The sequence below is a fragment of the Strix uralensis genome, chromosome 1, assembly GCF_047716275.1.
Source record: "Strix uralensis isolate ZFMK-TIS-50842 chromosome 1, bStrUra1, whole genome shotgun sequence".
Taxonomy (NCBI): Eukaryota; Metazoa; Chordata; class Aves; order Strigiformes; family Strigidae; genus Strix; species Strix uralensis.
In genome coordinates this window covers 68,150,326-68,168,883 of record NC_133972.1, presented here as the reverse complement: position 1 = coordinate 68,168,883, position 18,558 = coordinate 68,150,326, and the positions used below count along the sequence as shown (strand labels likewise).

Below are 18,558 nucleotides of genomic sequence, written 5' to 3'. Positions count from 1 at the left end.
TAAAGCTGAGTGTTAACAAACGGCCCAGTTTCATTGCTACAGAAGTGACTTTTTTCACAAAGTGTTAGAAACAGAACATCTAATAGCCAATGGGGTTAATAGCTGCAAAAGTAACATTAATACCGTCAGTTCTCACCACATCAGAACACTGCCCAGATTAAGGAGGCAATGCTACTGGGAGTTTACAAGCAAATCTACTGTACTATCACCCACATTATATCCATCAGCTCTACTATATTGGAGTATACAGTTTGGGAAATTGCCACATACAGATTGACATGGGTCACTAATAGGCAACATCAATTGCTCCAGCAACTCATGAAACAACATGAGTTGTGCCACACAGCATTAACAGGAAGAAGTGATGGACTGGGAACAGGGGCTTTACTTTCAAATTCCACCTGCTAAATCCATCCTTGGGCTTTGAAGTTCTCTCATTTCATTATCACTCACAAGTTTGTCACTACCTCTTTTGCAGAGAGACTATACCTAAAATTAGATAAAAGGAAGCTAAGACACAAACCATTTCAGCTACCATCTCGCCATTTGGATCTTGGAAATGTCAAAAGCTCTCTCCCTCACCACAGGCCTCTGATCAAACGTGGACAGAGGGCTTAGTTTTTCCATGCAGCCATGCACCATCTCTAAAATGGAGATACCAGGTTTGGGTTTTTTTAAGACTGCGATGACATGTAGCTAAGTAACTGAGAAAAAGTGTAAACTGTCCAGATATCACAGTAACACATAATGTAACAGACAGGAAGGAAAGTTAATATATTTGTGCATGAACATACTTGAAATGTCAGCAGTAATCCAGTTTCACCACACTTATAAGAGAAAGCTAACAATAAAAGGAGGAACTCAGAGGGCTGGTTTCTAAAATTATATCACATTTTTGGAAGCACTGCTATGTATATGAACACCAGAATTAGTAGAAGAAAAGGTTTAGTTTTTTTCTTCAGTGAGCTAGTATATTTCTCTCCCTTTAGAAAGTTTCAGTCATTTAGTTAAGAAACAAATTTGTATGCAACTATTCATGATTACTCAATAATCTCGTTGCTACAACATGGGTAACTAATACAATACTGCACACCTTAAAAAAAATTATTCAACTACAAATAACAAAGAGAAATACAAAAGGCATCCTGAAATACTTCACCTCCTGGTATAGATCTTATAGCCAAATAACTTATTATTCTTCAGAGTATCTTGCTGAAATCTGTATGTGTAAAGTTAATCTGTCACTGCCCCTCCCCCCTCCAATTTATTCATTACAAATACATCACACTAAAAATTAATTCTTGATTCCTAGAAAGAAACAAATAACTAGGAGCCAAAACACAATCAAGAAACACTCTTTTTAATCCTGAAGTACAAAACAGTCTGGGTTAAATAACACATAACTCAGGTCTGCCAATTCTTAATCTCCATCAACACAGAGGCATAATAGCATATGTAGACTCTGTGGCCCCAAAAATATCTCAACTTTTGGATTTTCCAGGAACTCTATATTCAAAGACCTAAACAGTTTGAAAACTATCACCCCAGAAATGCTCTTCCCTTTCTTCCCTAGGCCTTCTCATATCACTTTTATGCAGGAGTATTTTCATTTTTTCCTCTGCTTTCCCACCGACCATCTCTGTCTTGAATACCTTCTCTCTTGTTGAATGCTGCTCAGCAATAATTACAATACTGTGGAAATTGTCTGTAGCCCTAGGCAACACGCCTAAGTCTGTGAAATCCTCAGTCTGTATTCTTGTAACCTCAGTAAGGTGAATTCCCACTTTTCCCAATCATTAAATTTCTTCATGAACTAATGGATCCAGCTATACCTGAAATACTTCATTTTATCAGTCATATCACACTGAAGTTGCACTCAATCTTCATGTGAGCGTAACACTATTCTTTCAGTAAGTGCAGAACTTCAGTTCTGAATACAATGTCAGAATTACTTGAACTGAACTCCCAAATCTATTAGCATGTACAGCAAATTCCATGGCCATGGTAAACAAAACCCATGCCCAATTTGGTGTCATTAAGGAAATTAATGAAGCAAGCTCTCCACTCAGAGCTGTCAAAAGATAGTTAATGACTCACAGGAAAACCTTGATTTGCTCTGCACACATGCTTCATTTCCCTCACCACTTCAAGTACAAAGTGAAAAATTCTGCCTGCTTGAACACTCCTACTCTATTTTGAAATGTTTTTCCCTTCTCAGCTCTACACGTCTTCAGAGCACTTATTCATGAGGGAACAAATAACTGTAACAGCACCCACATGGGTAAGCCAAAGCAAGTAAACCCAATCCAGAAATACAGGCAACAGTCCCTCTACAAGCAAACTCATCCATTTCCTTGAAAGACTTGGAGAAGGAAATTGTTCCAGGATGCCAAGGAAAGGAATGACATTCACGATACTCAGAATGGAAGCTGAAAGCAGAGGAACACAACTCAAAGCTCAAAAGTGCCACTGGGAAAGAGAAAATGCATTTTCTCACTGGCGAGGGTCTGATTCTCAAGAGTAACAAGGCTCTACAGCTCTCAGCTCTTCTTAAACTCCAAGCTTAAAAGGAATCCCGAGGGCTTTTGGCCCGTTAAGAGGTTGCCCACCCCTACTAGCAGATCTGCCCAGCCTCCCCATGCAGCACACTTCACTGGGTCTCCCAGCAGGCAGAGCTCTTCCCCTTCTCCCACAGCAGCAACACCCACAGCTCTGATATAAGCACAGGATGTACAATTCCACCTGGTTAAACAACAACAGGCATCTTCGTGCAGATGACACCTGAAGCTTCTGTTCAAGAGGTAGGAATGATTATTGCCTCCAAAAAGGCAGAAAATGGATCCCAATTAAGTTAAGTGTCAAACTCTCTCATTGTCTATCATTTTAGATTTCAAGCAATGTTACTGATGACAATATCAACATGAGTCAGTGACATGGAAAACATGTAACAGTAGAGTGTTTTGCTTGAATTTCAGTCCTGTGCTCCAAGCATTAGTCACCACATTCTTTGAAAACAAAATATAACCCAATCAAAAATAAAGAAAAAATCTATTAAAAGGAAGAAAAGCCATTACACTCACATTTCATACCAGCTCAGCCTAACCATGTTTTCTATTAAGCAGAATAATTATGTTTTCATAAAATCTCACACCTGCAGGGAACACAGTTTCACTTAAAAGCACAGGGATAAGGCACTAATCAGCTCAACTGGGTGTTTGTAAACTAGAAGTGACAAGGTGCTTTCCCCTTCTCAAATGAGCACAATCCATTAAAAATAATTCTCAAAGATGCTTCTGATCATTTATCAGTTCCTTCTGGCAACACGGTTTTTTAACCACACGATCACTGACTTATTTTGACACTACTACCTTAAAATAGACTATGAATCAACATTTCAGTCCTGGTTTTCCCCAAAAGTACCATTCTGCACTTGCAGATTCCAGATGTCACAGCTGAACACAGCCACTCCTTCCCAGTTAACTCCCAAATTTTCTTTCTTGGGGAGTAGCACACTATCTCCTGCAGGCCATAATCAAAGCTGGGGTGCCTCATTACCTAGTCTCTAGCTTTCAGGAAAAGTCAGCTTGTTGACACACTTCACACTCCAACATACAAAAGGAACACCTGTTATTTGTTCAAGACAGAATTAGCATCTTCATTTCAAAATAAAACTGAGAGTAACAGCACGCACACACAAGAAACAGCCCAAGTGTTTCAGCTAACATACAAATAAGTCAAAACTGCATTTTTAAAAATTACTGCTTTCTTCAAAGTACTTTTGCACAGCATAGTAAGCAGGTATTTGACAAAAACACTCAGCATAAGCCAAAAGATTTTGGCACACTACTCTTGTGCTTCCTAGGGGATGGAGTTCTAGCTGGCTTCTGGCAGAATTCCTCTAGAGTTTAGTCTCTTTAGAGAACTACAAATCCCATAATGCACTTCAACACTAACAAAAAACCCCTTGTGCTTCTGGAAAGCCAGTACTTGGAGAAAAATCCAGCACTTACCAGCAGAAAAAAAGAAAAAAATCACAAATGAAGCATATCCCATGAAGCAGCACAGAAGTAACAGCAAAATATTACATTGAAATTGCAAAATTAAGCCTCAAAAGGCAAGAACTCCATGGAAGAAAATGAAGTTTCCAGCCAGAATTAAACCTATTTCTTCCCCTGCTCCATCATTAAGCATCTTGAAACATATGTAATTTAACACAGACCAATCTTAACATAAGATTCAAGCCTACACACTTAAGTATGCTTTTGTACAGCAAACAAAGAAGTGGCAGGATAACTCTAAAATATTTTAAGTAACCACAATATAGAAGACAGAAATAAATAAGACAAGTAAAGGAATATTGGCATCCATAAAAATACTGCATAACATGAAAACCTCTCCAAATAATGCAGAACAGCTGGCTTCAAGCTGCAGCAAGGCCACTGCCTAGTTATCTGCTGCAAGGGAACACCTGCAACATTACAAAAAGCACAAAACAGAGAACTCTTTATCAAAAGAACTACAGAATTATTGTCAGTCACTTCTTTCCAGAATCATACATTTTCTTTAAGTTATAAGACTTGCCAATATTTACTTGTCATATTTTACTTATGGATTGAAGATGCACTTCTAAAACAGGTATTTTTCAAATATGAGCAATAAACAATTTTGCTGTCAACGAACCATAATCAAAGAGCAAGAGCAAGACAGAATAGCTGGTTTTTAGATGCTTATAACCTTACAGCTCAAAAAAAATATCCAGTATTTGGACTAGACAGAAGAAAGCAGAGAGGAATTTTAAGAAAGAGACTAATAACAATCTCAGTTTTGACTGAAATCTACTAGTCTAAAAATTTTTATTTAAAATCCCCTCTGCTACTGAAAATGTAAAGTCCTCCCCCAGAGTTTGATCTTAACACCCTAATCTGTTGACACTGTCGCTGGAAATGTCAGGTTTCCCAGAAGCTGCAGTAATAGGTCATAAATTGTAATTGACTTCTCATCTTCCATATCAAATCTGTCTCAACTGAAAATAAAAATAATTCTGAAGGCTGAGTGTTGCTGATAGCTGCAAGAATAAGTAAATGACTGCAAAAAAGATAACACACCTCAGGAAAGGCTTATTTTTAATTAGTGAGATACCTTGCGTTCATAAAGAAGTGTTTTTAGAGGTTTTTCAAACACAAGTTAAATTGATTGCATACTAAAATCAACAGCAATGAATTTAATCATAGACTAGTCAGGTTCCAGGCTCTCACTTCTTGACCATAGCAACAGGCTGTGTGTTTATGAACTAAAATCAAATAAAAACTCCTTCATCAAACCCAAAGGGAACAGTTTGTTACCGAAATCCAGGCAGCTGAAGTTTCTTCATTATATATAATTTAAAAAAAAAAAAAGGCAAATTACCCATTACCTGGCAAAATGACAACATCAACAATTCATAAAATATTACATTTGGATTGCAAACACTATAGAAAGGCTCAGATACACCAGGTAAACAAAACCTAACACATATGTTCAGGAAATCCCACCTTCCCAGATGTACAAGTACACAACACCCACAGAGATATTCTTTGCTCTCATAGTTACTATTTTCAGGACACTGACTGGTAGGAAAGTATCCTGTAACAAGCCACTATCACCTATTAATCATTAAAGCTAGACAAAGCAAAAGCTTGGATGCACACAGATTGTGTTTCCATGACTAATTCCTTTAAAATCTGGGGAAAATTCACATAAGGCTGTGGAACACAGGTCATGGTTCTCTCTCCACTAGCCCTCGGAAGGGCAGAAAACAAGGATGCCCACGATGTGGTTCAGAGCCTAACACTGCTAGAGCTAGGTGTTACAAACCTCCCCGCCTCCAGAAAAAACCTCTAATGGAGTAATCCATTACCTTGTGGTTGGTATCAAACAGACAGGAATTCTTGAGTCATGCCTGGCCAGAGCACCTCTCAGTCTGTCCTGGTACAGCAATTTCACTTCATGCTAAAGCACTGAAGTGGGAAGGGAAAGAGTGTGCATGCACAGCATACCAAGAGGGAAAGCCATAGGACCTCTACACCAGTATACTCTCCTGTGATGTGGAAGGCTCAGGCTCAAGCTCCTGCCCTCCTCTGCTTCCACACAGCAGATGAGCACCCAAACGCAGTGGTACAGTACATGTGTCTTCCTGGCACCATGAATACTGGATCATTTACTACAATGGACTAGTCTCAGGTCCCAAAACCAACTTTTCCCTCTCCCTCCTTCCCAATGAAATATCCTCAATTCCACCCACCCTCCCAACTACCAACTTTTCTGCTTGATAGCAACAAGTCATCTCTGCTGGCCACTACAAACCCAGCCACTGCCCTGAAACAGGAGGGCTTGTGCTAGCCAGCACAGAGGACTGAGCTACTGACACTGCAGCTGCCAGAGGACAGGAGGAAGAGGAGGCAGCCACTTCTGCAAGGACAAGAAGCAACAGCAGTAACCTGACATCACCAACAGGCTGGAAGGAGGTGCAGAACACAGCACAAAGCTGTCTGGGCTCTCCTCATCTCCTCCAGAGGAAAGGTGGCAAGCCAGATGGAAGTATTCCCTGGGCCACTTCCAACTGCAACCACCCACTGAATCACTAAAATAGAGATACAGAAACCTAAGGGCAGAAGAGAGCCTCAAAATGTATTAATTAGCATGAATACGGGTTATTAGGATGCAAAAGTGTCCTAATATGGTAATCGTGAAGTCCTGCAAAAACCTGAAACTTGTCCAAGTTATTTTCTTGCTGAAAGACAGAAGGTACAACATGCTTTTTTTTTTATTCATGCAAAGAAACACTGCTAGAGAAAAATGTTTCTGCAGAGACCCTCATATCCAACAACACAGTATTATGCAAACGTAAACAGCCCTCAAATTACACACTAGTGGCTTCCTTCTTCACCTTACCTTCCCAAATGAATTTTAGTAGTACTAGTTGCAGAAAAAGGGAAAGTATAGAAAGACCTATGGAAGAAGGAAGCCAACCCATTTTACTTCAACTAAAAAGACAGCTGGTAAATATACTACTTTTGTTGATCAGTGGGAATCACATTCAAAAAACATACAGTATGAGAAATGGTAGGCAAGGGACAAGAGAGCAGGATGGTACATTGAAAGTTTTATATAAGGCCTAATGATTTTTTTTTTTTTCCAACACAAGGAAGAACTACAAATTCACTTGCATTGCAGGATTCCACAATTTACCCAACTAATATTACCTCCTTCAATAAAAAACACAAAAAACAACAGCATTTTAATTGAAAGTAAAAACACATCTGCAGGTTGAAGCCACGATCACTTACTTTCTCACTCTGTTCACAAGCATACAGATTTCAACAAACTGGGAGAAAAAAAGATGGCCTCAACTCCACATTTTTTGTTTGTTTCTGTGATTAAGGCTTAAAAGGTATCAGCACCACCTTTGTCTTTCAGTAAACCAGTGTAAAACTGACAGATTAAATTAAAAAAGCTAAACTCTAGAAGTGCTTCCTGAATATGTAAGCCTAATAGACTGCTCTCCAAACACGACCATTCTCCCTCTCATTCCCAAAAATCACAAATACATTCCTAAATGGATTAACATCCTCATTCTGCCATCCCCAAAGCTAAGAGAGTGCCTATGTAGCTTGAGAAACTACAAAGACATAACAGCATCTTCTCTTCCTCTCTCTCTCTGAGGCTACTTAATTTCCTCAGATCTTTTCCAGTGGAGGTGCACTGGAAGCAGGCTGCATCAACACACCTGTCCATTAGATTACTGCAAATCAATCTGTCACCTTATGCCTCAAGCAATTCATTATCTCAATTCTGTTATCACACAGGTCCGTACCCGCAGGGTAATTAGATAGTAGCATGGGGGGGTGGGGGGGAAGAAAGGTGAACACTTAGTCCCTGTGAAGCCAGGCAATGTTAATTTCCTATCACTGGCAGATCACCACAAGAGACCCTGCAGGCTATGGAAAGTCTGCCTTAATACATCAAGCACCGAACAGCTATACCGCCTTCCTGAACTTAACAAGTCCTGAATTTGCAAGTCCAGTTATAAACTATGAAAAAAAGATAGCAACTTCAGAAGTACAGTAACATGGTGAAATATATCAATACAGGAGACTACCAAATCAAGTGGGGGAAAAAAGGGAGGGGGCACTTACATGCACGAAGCGCATTACCGTTATCACTTGCGGACTCTCCCACACTGCCATAAAGGTAGTTTAAAGGTAAGAAAACCTCCTCACTCTCATTTATCAGATTTAGCTTATTATGTTTATTCTGACATTGCAAGCACTGCACTAAAGGATTAATTTTAAAAGCCAAAAGGAATACAATGAAGCACACTCCTGTCAGAGTGCTAGGGGTGTTGCAAGGAGCAGGGTAACAGACTGCTCTATCCCCAGGTGCAAAATATCACCTTCCAGGCTCTTTTCCTGAAACTCAGTTTTCATTCATCATCAAATGGCAGGCCTCACTTTGGGGACACTGGCCTGCCAAAACTTTAATAGCTTTGACATTTCCAGGATGCTTGCTTCCTCCCACCTTATCCTCTACCCCTCACTGTAACACTTTGCTGTTAAACACCTGCAAATACTTACATTTAAATCCCTGTTACAGGCCTGCTGTGTAAGAAACAATTAAGCAGGGACTGCACTGGCTTTCAGAGAGGCTTGCTTCTCACCCTCCAGCCACAAAGGTACTAAGGCCAGGAGAAAAAACAAAAAAACACAGAAACAAAACCAACAAAAAAAACCCAAAACAACAAAAAACCAACAACAACAGAAGCCTGAACCACTAACTCACTCCCTGTCCCCCACCCCTCTTACTACACACATCTTCATGGCTAGAAGACTCTCCATCAAGAGGGATTTTCCAAGAGAAGGTTCTTCAGCGATAGCTCAGACTTGATACATAAAGACTCTCCTTAGGATTTGGTAACTTCTGGTTACTTTCAGTCCTGTGTTTGAGCCCTCTGTAGGGAAGGCACAGGAGCCAAGGTTAATGACCTGCAAAGGTTCTTCTTTCCTAGGCTTCACTTCGTTGTTGCTGGTCAGTCTTAGCCTACTGATCCACCATAGTGCTTAGAAAGGTCTGACATTTCTGAATGGTAAACAACAGGAACTGCACCACAGTCCTATTTCACTCAAGCAATTCATTTCAATTCTTAAACCATCAACAAGAGGTAAATGAATACCTTACTTAACATCTGGATAAACACTTCCATTGTGATCTTCCAACTTTACTCAACGACTCAGTGTCAGTTAGGAATCAGACTACCTATGCAATATTTTAGGTTGCACTTCAAGGGCAAGCATGTGGCAAAGCTGTACTTAGAGCAACACATAGCATTTCTCATATCACAAGAATACAAACAGTAATGTGCAAGCCATTTCAGTTCATTTTTTTTCTCCACACAAAAAAAAATAAAGCTGTAAATTTCTGACAAGTTTTGTGAAACTGACAGATAAGGCACATTGTACAATTCCTGACATAGTAACTAACACGTGCTCATTCTCAGTAGGTACTCAGTAAGGATCAGGAGATACTTCCAGCACACAAATGAGTTAACAATTTGATTCTTCAACTGGCAGCCAGAAAAAATTAGAAATTCTCACTAGGAATAAAACAGAACTCTAAGCCCTGAAGTGAAATGCCTAACCAACCATTATGCTTCTTGTAGTATGTTTAGTGACTTCTAGATTAATTTCCTTGTATTACAAATATCTGACCACATTTTGTTTTCCTTCATTACACCTGCTTTCCAATTTTAGCACTGCTTGCTATTTTGGTTACCATCTCTGTTTTAGTGAAAGAGTATGTTTAGGAGACACACAAGTAATTATACTAATAATGTTTTACTCAAATAAGCCTCACTGATCTCTCAAAAATACCACCTCATTCTCTGTCATTTTGGTCATTTCCAGAGAAGAGAAGTAAGACACAAAAGATATGAAGAAACTCTCCATCAGTCTGTCAGATGCAGAAGAAATTGCTGTATTCTTCCAATCTTCTCCACTATTATATGACTATCTCAGTGATACCACATCTTCTGCCAGCCGCAGAGCTTATGGTCAAAGAGAGAGGTAAGCCTGAGGGATGGATTCACATGCCACTCTGCAAAGAGCACAGCCAGAGAAAGAACCCATAACAGGGATCTTTTTCTATGTTCCAGCTATAAATATTTTGTGCATGACCAGGAAACAAGAGCAGACCAAAGAAGGTAATGCCAACAGTAATGATATCCCAAAATATCACAGCTGTTCAGTAAAACAAAGTGTGAACTGCAGAGAGGTACTTTGGATTAAGTCAGAGATTGCAAGGAACACTGACTAAACCACTTGTGGCTGCTGCCTTCTCTAAATAATCATTCACCGTGGCACATACATCTATGTTGAAATGAAGTGGATTGTTTTAATTTAACTCACAGAAAACTCTTGACAATGGCAGCACTGATTTGTGAGCACCTGTACTTCCAACATATTAAATGACTAATTAAGCCTTCCAATAAACATTAGTAGTCAATTACAAAAAAAAAAACCAACCCACACCCTTTTAGCTATATAGCATGAAAAACCCACTACTTCCAGTACCTCGGTGGTTCTATTTCACAGCTTCAAAGTCATCAAGAATATCATTAGTTTCAGCAAAAGCCCCACTTGGCCTTCTATGCAATAAACTTGACTAACTGCAGCAGTTTCTTCTAAAAATTAGCCAGTTTAAGACATCTGTAATCAGTCATGGTACTGAGCAGTATACAGAAGTTTCCTATCAAACGTCACATAAAAGAGACCCAAAATCTTGTTTGTGCAGCTACAGCCCTTGTGGCTCCCGCCACTGTTTCATTTCATACCTAGTAAAATGTAAACACTGCTGTTACAAGTATAATGACTACCACCAGGCACTCCTCAATACAATAAACAATACACTGTTCAACATGTAAACAGCATTCCAAATTACACAAAATGCTGTAATTATCACCTAGTCCTCGGCTTGGAAATGAGACACTGGGTTGAGGCGCAACTCCTTGCTGCTCAGGAGACCATCCCGACTTGGAGGATGAGGCTCGGGAGCCCGAGCGGCCCGGCCTGCGCTCCTGGTCAGCGCCAGCAACAGCTGGTCACGACCTGGGCAGTTGTCAGAAGACACACAAAGATCCTGAACCTCCATCCTCCGTAAGGATCATTTATCGAAGAAAAGCACCACTAAACAACTCGGTATTTTGACCTCTCCGTAGGGCAGCGGGCAGTTTTAGCCAGTGATGGCCCAACCACTGCCCACAGTTACAAGCTGGGCATCGGGAGAGCTCTGGGTGGGTACCGAACACCCTTTATCACAGACACCGAATAGATGCGCCGCAGCGGTTCCGAGCGGCCTCAGCAGGGGCCAGCCGAGCCCCCCCCCCGCCCCGCAAGCCCGCAGCTGTAAGTAACTTTCCAGGAGGTTAACGCGTGCTCTGCCGCTACGCTGCCCGGCACGGAGAGCCCCAGCCCGGCCACGGCGGTACGGGAGCGCCCTCCCGGCCCCTCGGCCGGACCCTGCCTGCGGTCGGCGCGGCCCCGGCCCGCCGCCCCCCTGCCCTCCCCGCGGCGGCGACCCTTGAACGCTCTCCCAGCGGACAGCGTCCCCGGCCCCTCCCGCCTGCCCCGGCCCCCGCCGCCCCTCCGCCGGGGCAGGCCGCCCGCCCGGCCCCGGGGGTCGCTCCGGGCAGCCGCCGGGCACAACGCCCCTCCCCGCCCCAACGTGCCCTGGGGGCGAGAGCGCGGCCCCCCCGCCCCAGGACGGGAGCGGTTGCGCCCCCCCCTCCCCCCCGCGCCTTCCCTCAGCCCCCGCCGCGGAGGCGCCACGGCCCGCCGAGGGGCCTCCCTCACCCCCCCCCCCCCGTCGCTGCTGGACCCCCGCCGCCCCGCCGGGAACAAAGCCCCGCGCCGCCGCACCGGCCGGGCGCGCTCCCCCTCCCGGGATTCCCGACGGCCGCCCGAGTTTACCTCGCTTCCCCGGCTGCACGGCAGGGCAGGGCGGCTCGGCTGGAGAGCGGGAGCAGCGATCCCCCTCCCCCAGCACCGCACACACTTGTTTTTATTTCCTACGGTCCCTCCCGCCGGGGAGAAACCTCCAGCGCCTCGACCGAGGCTGAGGAGGAGGCGGGGAAGAGGCGCGTAGAACCGCTCCCGGCTGGGGCTGGCGGGGGAGGGGGGCGCGGGGCAGCCCCGCTGGGCCGGGCCGGGCCCCGCCGCAGCGACACCGGCCCCCCCGCGGCCCGGCTGCCGGGCGCGATCCCCCCACGGCCCCGGAACAGGCCTGACCCCCCGCCCGAGAGGCTCGTCCCTTGGGGGGGGGGGGGGGGGGGCCGAGGGGAGCCCGCCACCCCGTGGGGCCCTGCAGGGCTGGGCTTTTCCAGTCTGCGCCCCGGCGGCGTGGGGCGTGAGCGCACGGCTGGGAGCCGCAGCTCTCGGGACAGCAGCACTCACCTCTCCGCGGGACGGCCGGCCATGGCTGCCGGCGGGGGGGCGAGCTCAACAGCCCCGGGCAGCCACCCGCAGAGCGGCCGCAGGAACGAGGCCAAACCCGCCTGGGTGCTGAGGGGCCTGCGCCGGCCTAACTGTCTCAGCGCAAGCATCGGAGGTGCCAGCATGATCCCCAAGATCAGCCACTGCCTCAGGCCAGAGATTCCCCGCGTACACGTGTTCGCACAAGTACAGCTCTTTACCGCGCTGACATTTATGCTGTTTACACACCAAGAATTACCTCTCCCTTGAGGTAGCTCGCTAAAGGGCAGCTCCGCACCTGGAGTTCCTGCAGAATCCACAAACCAGGTACTGACCTCTGTACCTGCTGCTGCTTGCAGAACAGGGTAACGTGCATGATACAAGAAACAGCCAAAGAGCAGGGCAGGGAGGAAACAGAGGTACTACTGTCCCTTCACTCAGCATTTCACAAAGCAGAGGTCTAGACATAGATGCAAGAAACTAGAGTTTGTGTCCTTCCTATGGTGAAGAAATTCATCCCCAAAGTTACCCTGAAACTTAGCTGAAACAGGCATAACCTGAGGCTCATTCCTTGCATTAAAAAAGCCCTAATCAAATATTCACTGAAGCAAAGTGGAATTCGATTAATAGGATGGAGATGCCTAACCCAGATCATGCTATCAGCCAGTAGCTGGGGCCTCACCTGAGAGGTGGATGCATATCACTGGCGACAAAGGAAAGAATTAACGTCCCTCTGATGACTTAGGACCCCATGTAAATGGGGTGTCCATACCAACATGACCCCTTTGCAGCTTGATCCAGAAATAAGCTCATGGAATTGAATCCTACACAGGAATAGATACCTTACTCCATTACTCTTAGAGCCAAGATTTACAGCCCACCCATTCTAGCACTTAGGCATTCCCCGCTGGCTGATTTAAGCAATACAGTGGTAAATATTTGAAAACCCTTTGCATTGAGGAGGAAGGATGCCCGAGAAAGAGATCTCTACAGATCCCGCAGCTGGGCTTCAAAGTTCAAACCTAAATCTTCTTTGTGACACTTCATATTACAGGAATAGGCAAACAAGTGACCATATGGAAGACAACGAAATTCAAATACAGATACGTTACTTACTGAGAGATAGCAATATAATAAACACTGAGCAAACAGAAGACAAACAAGGTCCCAGACAGGCTTAGTGTCTCACTTGGACAAGACTCTATTATATTGCTGGGAAAACTCCAGCATACTTAGGAGACAGACATAATTAAAACCCTTTATTCATCATCACATCTTAAATCTCTTCTCTCCCTTTGTGCCAAGCAGAGAAAGAGAACATGTGTTACATACCTTTTAGACATGTGCATCTCACTGTTCTCTGAGACACAGTTTCTCTTAAACTTCCTACTGGCCCAATGCCATCTGCATGACCCCACTATATGGCTCATATTTAAGTAATACCTAACGTGTCCCTAAATCAAGCCAAGACACTCTGGGAATGGGATCAAGCTCTTAATCAGCAGTGCACAGGTGGACACAATCAGCACCTTCAAAGCCTCACAAGATCTGGTGTTTTTCTTAAATCCCATCACATGGATCACAATTGGCTTCTAGTTTTCAAGCAAGGGGTTTCAAAACCCCAAGGAAAGAAGGCAGAAATTATTATCTTTTTAAAAATCTAAACTATCATGTGATTTAGCACTCTGCACTTTGGCAATACTTCACATATAAACAGATACCAGCTTGCAGATAGACTTATTTTTACACATAAATGACACTAGCCAAAGAAAAAAAGTATTTAATTTTGCATACTACCTGCAATACAATGTGAAGACTTAACATTCAGGAAGTTCAGTATGTAGGGTTACTGCCACAGTGTTAGTTTAGCATAACTGCATGCTCTTTACATTTTATAACACATGGTTTTGACAAACAGTATCTTCTTATATGTTTACATCCCTAATTATCACCTCTGTATTCTGAATTCCTGCCTTCCTCACTTTTCCTAGGAAGGGGGAAGAATAGGAAGGGAGATAGAAAATCTGTGTCTGTGTTTTAAAGAGCTTTAAAACTATTTGAACCTGCCTAGAGGTGTAGTAAATGACCAAGTTAAACATTCATTTCAGAAACGTACTTGCTGAATTAAGGAATCTGCTGTGTGGAGGAAGTTCCTAAGCTAGCCTGCTAATCAAAATAGTCTTGTTTTCTACTTTAATGACACCACAAACACTTTTAAAAATTCTTAAGAATGGAGTAAGAGTAGTGATGGCAGTGACTCGTACCTTTTACACGCTGGGGTCACTTGCCCCTGATTTTGTATGTTCTTACTGCTTTCTACAGAAGCACCCAAATTTGAGTAATGTATCAGGTAAACAAATAAAGCTTTTAAATTTAAATGAAGAGGGACTGCTTATTTGATAATCACTGAGCTGAAACTAACCATCCACACTTGTCAGCAACCAAGAACTTGGAGGCTGAGTTATACAGATATCAGGGCACAGAAAAATGGTTTTCAGTCCTATCTATCTGTTGGTATTTTTCTTAAATAACACAAAACCAAACCAAAACGGTATTCTTTCATGTGTATAAAATATATACAGTGATGACATATGCTATGTTTATAACCACTCACAAAGCATACAGATACACATTACGTGTGTGCCAAGAGTACTTGATAGATACCAAGTTTCCCTTGAGCAGGGCTCCTAAAACTTGGTACACTCTTTCAAAGCAGGCCACTTAATACAAATTTGTAATCTGACTTCAGTGTCAGAGATCACAAAATAATAGTTTATTTGGAGCTACTTAAAGTTATGTAACATAAACAGTAGCATAAAAATTTACACTATTTCAGAAATGTCTCCCCAGCATCTCTGTATTCTGGCATGAACAACAACCACTAAATCCCAGTCCCTACAGGCTCACTATTCTTCATACCATATGATTCTACCTTTCATTGGTAAGGCCTCTTCCCAAGATGACAAAGACAGGCAGGAAAGTTTTACCTTTCTGCTAGAGTATTTTATAATGGAAAAGTTGGAAAATAAGTACTTCATAGAAAAAAAAAATTAAAAAAACCTCCAGATGGTAATATAAGAGAATATTCAATTGATCAGCCCTGATTTTCTTAAATCTGATCTAAAGCAAAACAATCGGTTCCCTCAGGAGAAGAGAAAATGGTTCATGGATTACTCTGCTAATACAAAAATAAATTCTAATCGGTACCTCAGAGTACTGCCAAATTGTGTATTAGTTTCCCACGTAAGCAGTTTACCAAGTTTTCTTTCAGGGGCACTTTTCTATGCATCTGCAAGTTAGGCAATTCCTGGAACCTACTGCTCTGTTTTGGAGAAGATTGCTGGGAAACTTATCTTACTCAGATGATAGCTTAATCTTAAAAAAGACACTGAGAAACACTTTCAAACTTAGCCTGAACTTCAGATCTTAAAATTACTTCCGTAAGCAGTCAGTGAAAAAAAAAAATCACAAATTAACAGTGCTTACTTTTTTATCTGCAACAAGAAAAAAGCAGAGTTTTCTGGTAACTATGTTTTATTGTTTTCTTTCATTTTTGATAAAACAAATCCTTATAGCTGCAGTGCTGTACAAGTAATAATCATCTCATTCATGTACTGTTTACAGAACTGCCCCTGCATATGTCAACTTTGGGCACTAAGCCACAATTTCATATATTTTCAAGCTATCACACCAACTGTCCATATTTAACCCCATCTTCTATGTTCCAGGAATCAACCCACTTGACTAATTTTCCATCACTGACTTACTGGTACAGGACATGGTATCTGTGGTGGTCAAAAAGCTTGCATTAAATCTGCTGACTGATCAAACACGCAGTGGTTGTGTTACAGGTGCGGCAATGAAACATCACTCTACATTAACCTTCTGAAACACTCAATTGGTACAAAGCCAAAACAGAAATACAAAATCTCTCTAAACCATATGAATAACTTCAGTCCATACCTACAGTGTGCTGCAGAAAAATCTATCATTAATCTGATTCTTATTTGGTACTTTGACTTTTTATGAAGAATGGACAAGGACAAGAATCTTGCACAATATCTACAACATTTTCTCCTTGTACTAATTTACCACATTTTCCTAATAAATTATTGCATTTTTGCAGGTTATCAGCTTGCAAAGCAGAGGTAAGGGCATGTCTATGCTGCCCACTAAAAGATAGCACAGGCCTGCTGAAAATAACCATAAAAAGTAGGACTATGCAGTTTTAGGGTAGGTTCATTCATATTATGATACAACGAGCACTGTATGTGTAATTATTCATGTCATCTAATACTTAATGCCCTGTGATATAACAAAAAATGCCTGGTACTTAACATTATCCGATAAACATTTTGCTGTTCTCCAGTTTCCTAGAACTGCTCCTCCTTTTTTGTTTTTCTTGAAAGAACAAAAAAGCATTAAGAAGAAACTAGTGAGAAACACTGCAATTGGCAAGTTTAAAAGTGAAATTGTGAAGGCTGCAGAAAAGCCCCTAATGCATTGTATAACTGATGCTTTGTATAGCATATACTAGCAGTACTATAGTCCAGAAAAAACCCCAACTCCCGAAGACTCTTTCAACACAAGTCTGGTGGTACTGAGTGAGGGAAGTCAAGTGTTACTTGATACAGAGAAAACTGGTAGGAAAGAGAACTAAATGAAAAGTGAAACAGTTGCTGCTTTTTACTCTTCTCAGAACTCAATCAGCTCCTCTCATAGGGCTCAGACAGAAGTTCCACACACAGGGATCAGTTGCACAATTCTTCAACTCTTGTGATGGGAGGCAACGATGAATCAAATGCTATGTATTATATACTCAGTGCAACGTGACTGGAAATTTAGTGCAGAGCATACAAAAATTGCTGCAACTGGCTACACAAAGTTCAGGAAAACAGAGAACCAAGAGCATGATGTTGTAACACGCCTAATCAAACCTCAGTGCATCTCTCCTTGTGTACTCTAACCACTGGTGACTGCCCTTTTTTTTGGTGGCAGGGGAGCTTCAAAACGATATATTCCTCCTCCTCAAACCTCCCTTCTTCACATAGTGAAACAGGGCCCAAACTCAGAACAATGTGTAGAGGACTTTTTTTTTTTTGAGATGACAGCTCTGTGGCAGAATCTGCTGTACATGTTGTGTGCCTATGAACAACGTTACTATATACATACACTACTAGTGGAGATGGCTGGATTTCCTTAAACCAAACAAGAAAGCAAGCTTTCTCCAAGCCTGTGCATAGCATCCTATCTCCCAGTTATGGTCCAGTAGTATCAGTTACCAATTATCAGTGAAGCCATATAATACCTTGTAGATGAGTAGCCATAAGTTTACATGTTCATTTAGACCCTTCACAGACTGCAGGTTAGCCATGACTGTTTTCTAGAATACAAAGCCAGAGAATTGGGTTTTCAGCCATTGATTTGAAAATAAGATTCTTTAGATAAGGGTAGATAGAGCCACACTCTTTAAATACTATAAACATAAAATTTATTTAACCAAGGGTTTCCTTATAATTATCCTTTCCTAAACATAGTACGCCACGTCTCTGTAATACGTAAAAACAATAGCTGTGCCCCAAAAAGCCTAAATCTTTGTCCAGTGACTCCACTATTGCCTGACTTCTTTTTACAGCCCTACATACCATCTCCAGTTTAAGGAAGTTTCCTCAGCTTTCATTATAATGTCAGCTGTACAAAAGCATTAAGGATTTGAACGGCTCATCTATCATTCACTTAGATTATAGGGCTGGTAGTTACTCTCCTCAGGGAATATGATGTCTTCTTTCTAATTCACAATGACTTTCTAATTCACAATTCAAAGAAGGTGTCCCAAAGAGTGGAACCTAACCTGTAAATGTATGTTATGAAAGGGAGATGCAACAAGACCTAATTTTTTATAAAATATCTTCCTGTGAGTTGACAGATGTCTGCCTCCAGGGTCCAGGCATCAAATTCTGTTTCAAACTCCTGTATCCTTTCCCCTCCACACTCCACAGTTTATAAATCAAAATAGTCCTTTCCTCCCCACTTTGAATCATATGGGGAGAGGGGAAGA

The 18,558-nt window shown here is 42.3% G+C and overlaps 1 protein-coding gene across 5 annotated transcripts in view; it reads right to left on the bottom strand.

Annotated features, from left to right (window-relative positions):
- TNS3 (tensin 3) overlaps window positions 1–18,558 on the bottom strand; it is a 241,463-nt gene that overhangs the window by 198,025 nt on the left and 24,880 nt on the right. Inside the window, exon 1 of one of the 5 annotated variants that reach the window (XM_074869833.1) lies at window positions 12,000–12,147. The exons of the other annotated variants lie outside the window; for them this stretch is intronic. The gene's annotated coding sequence lies outside the window, so the exon portion shown is untranslated. Of the gene's footprint in view, window positions 1–11,999; window positions 12,148–18,558 lie in introns of those variants that run through there. 5 annotated transcript variants of the gene reach the window in all.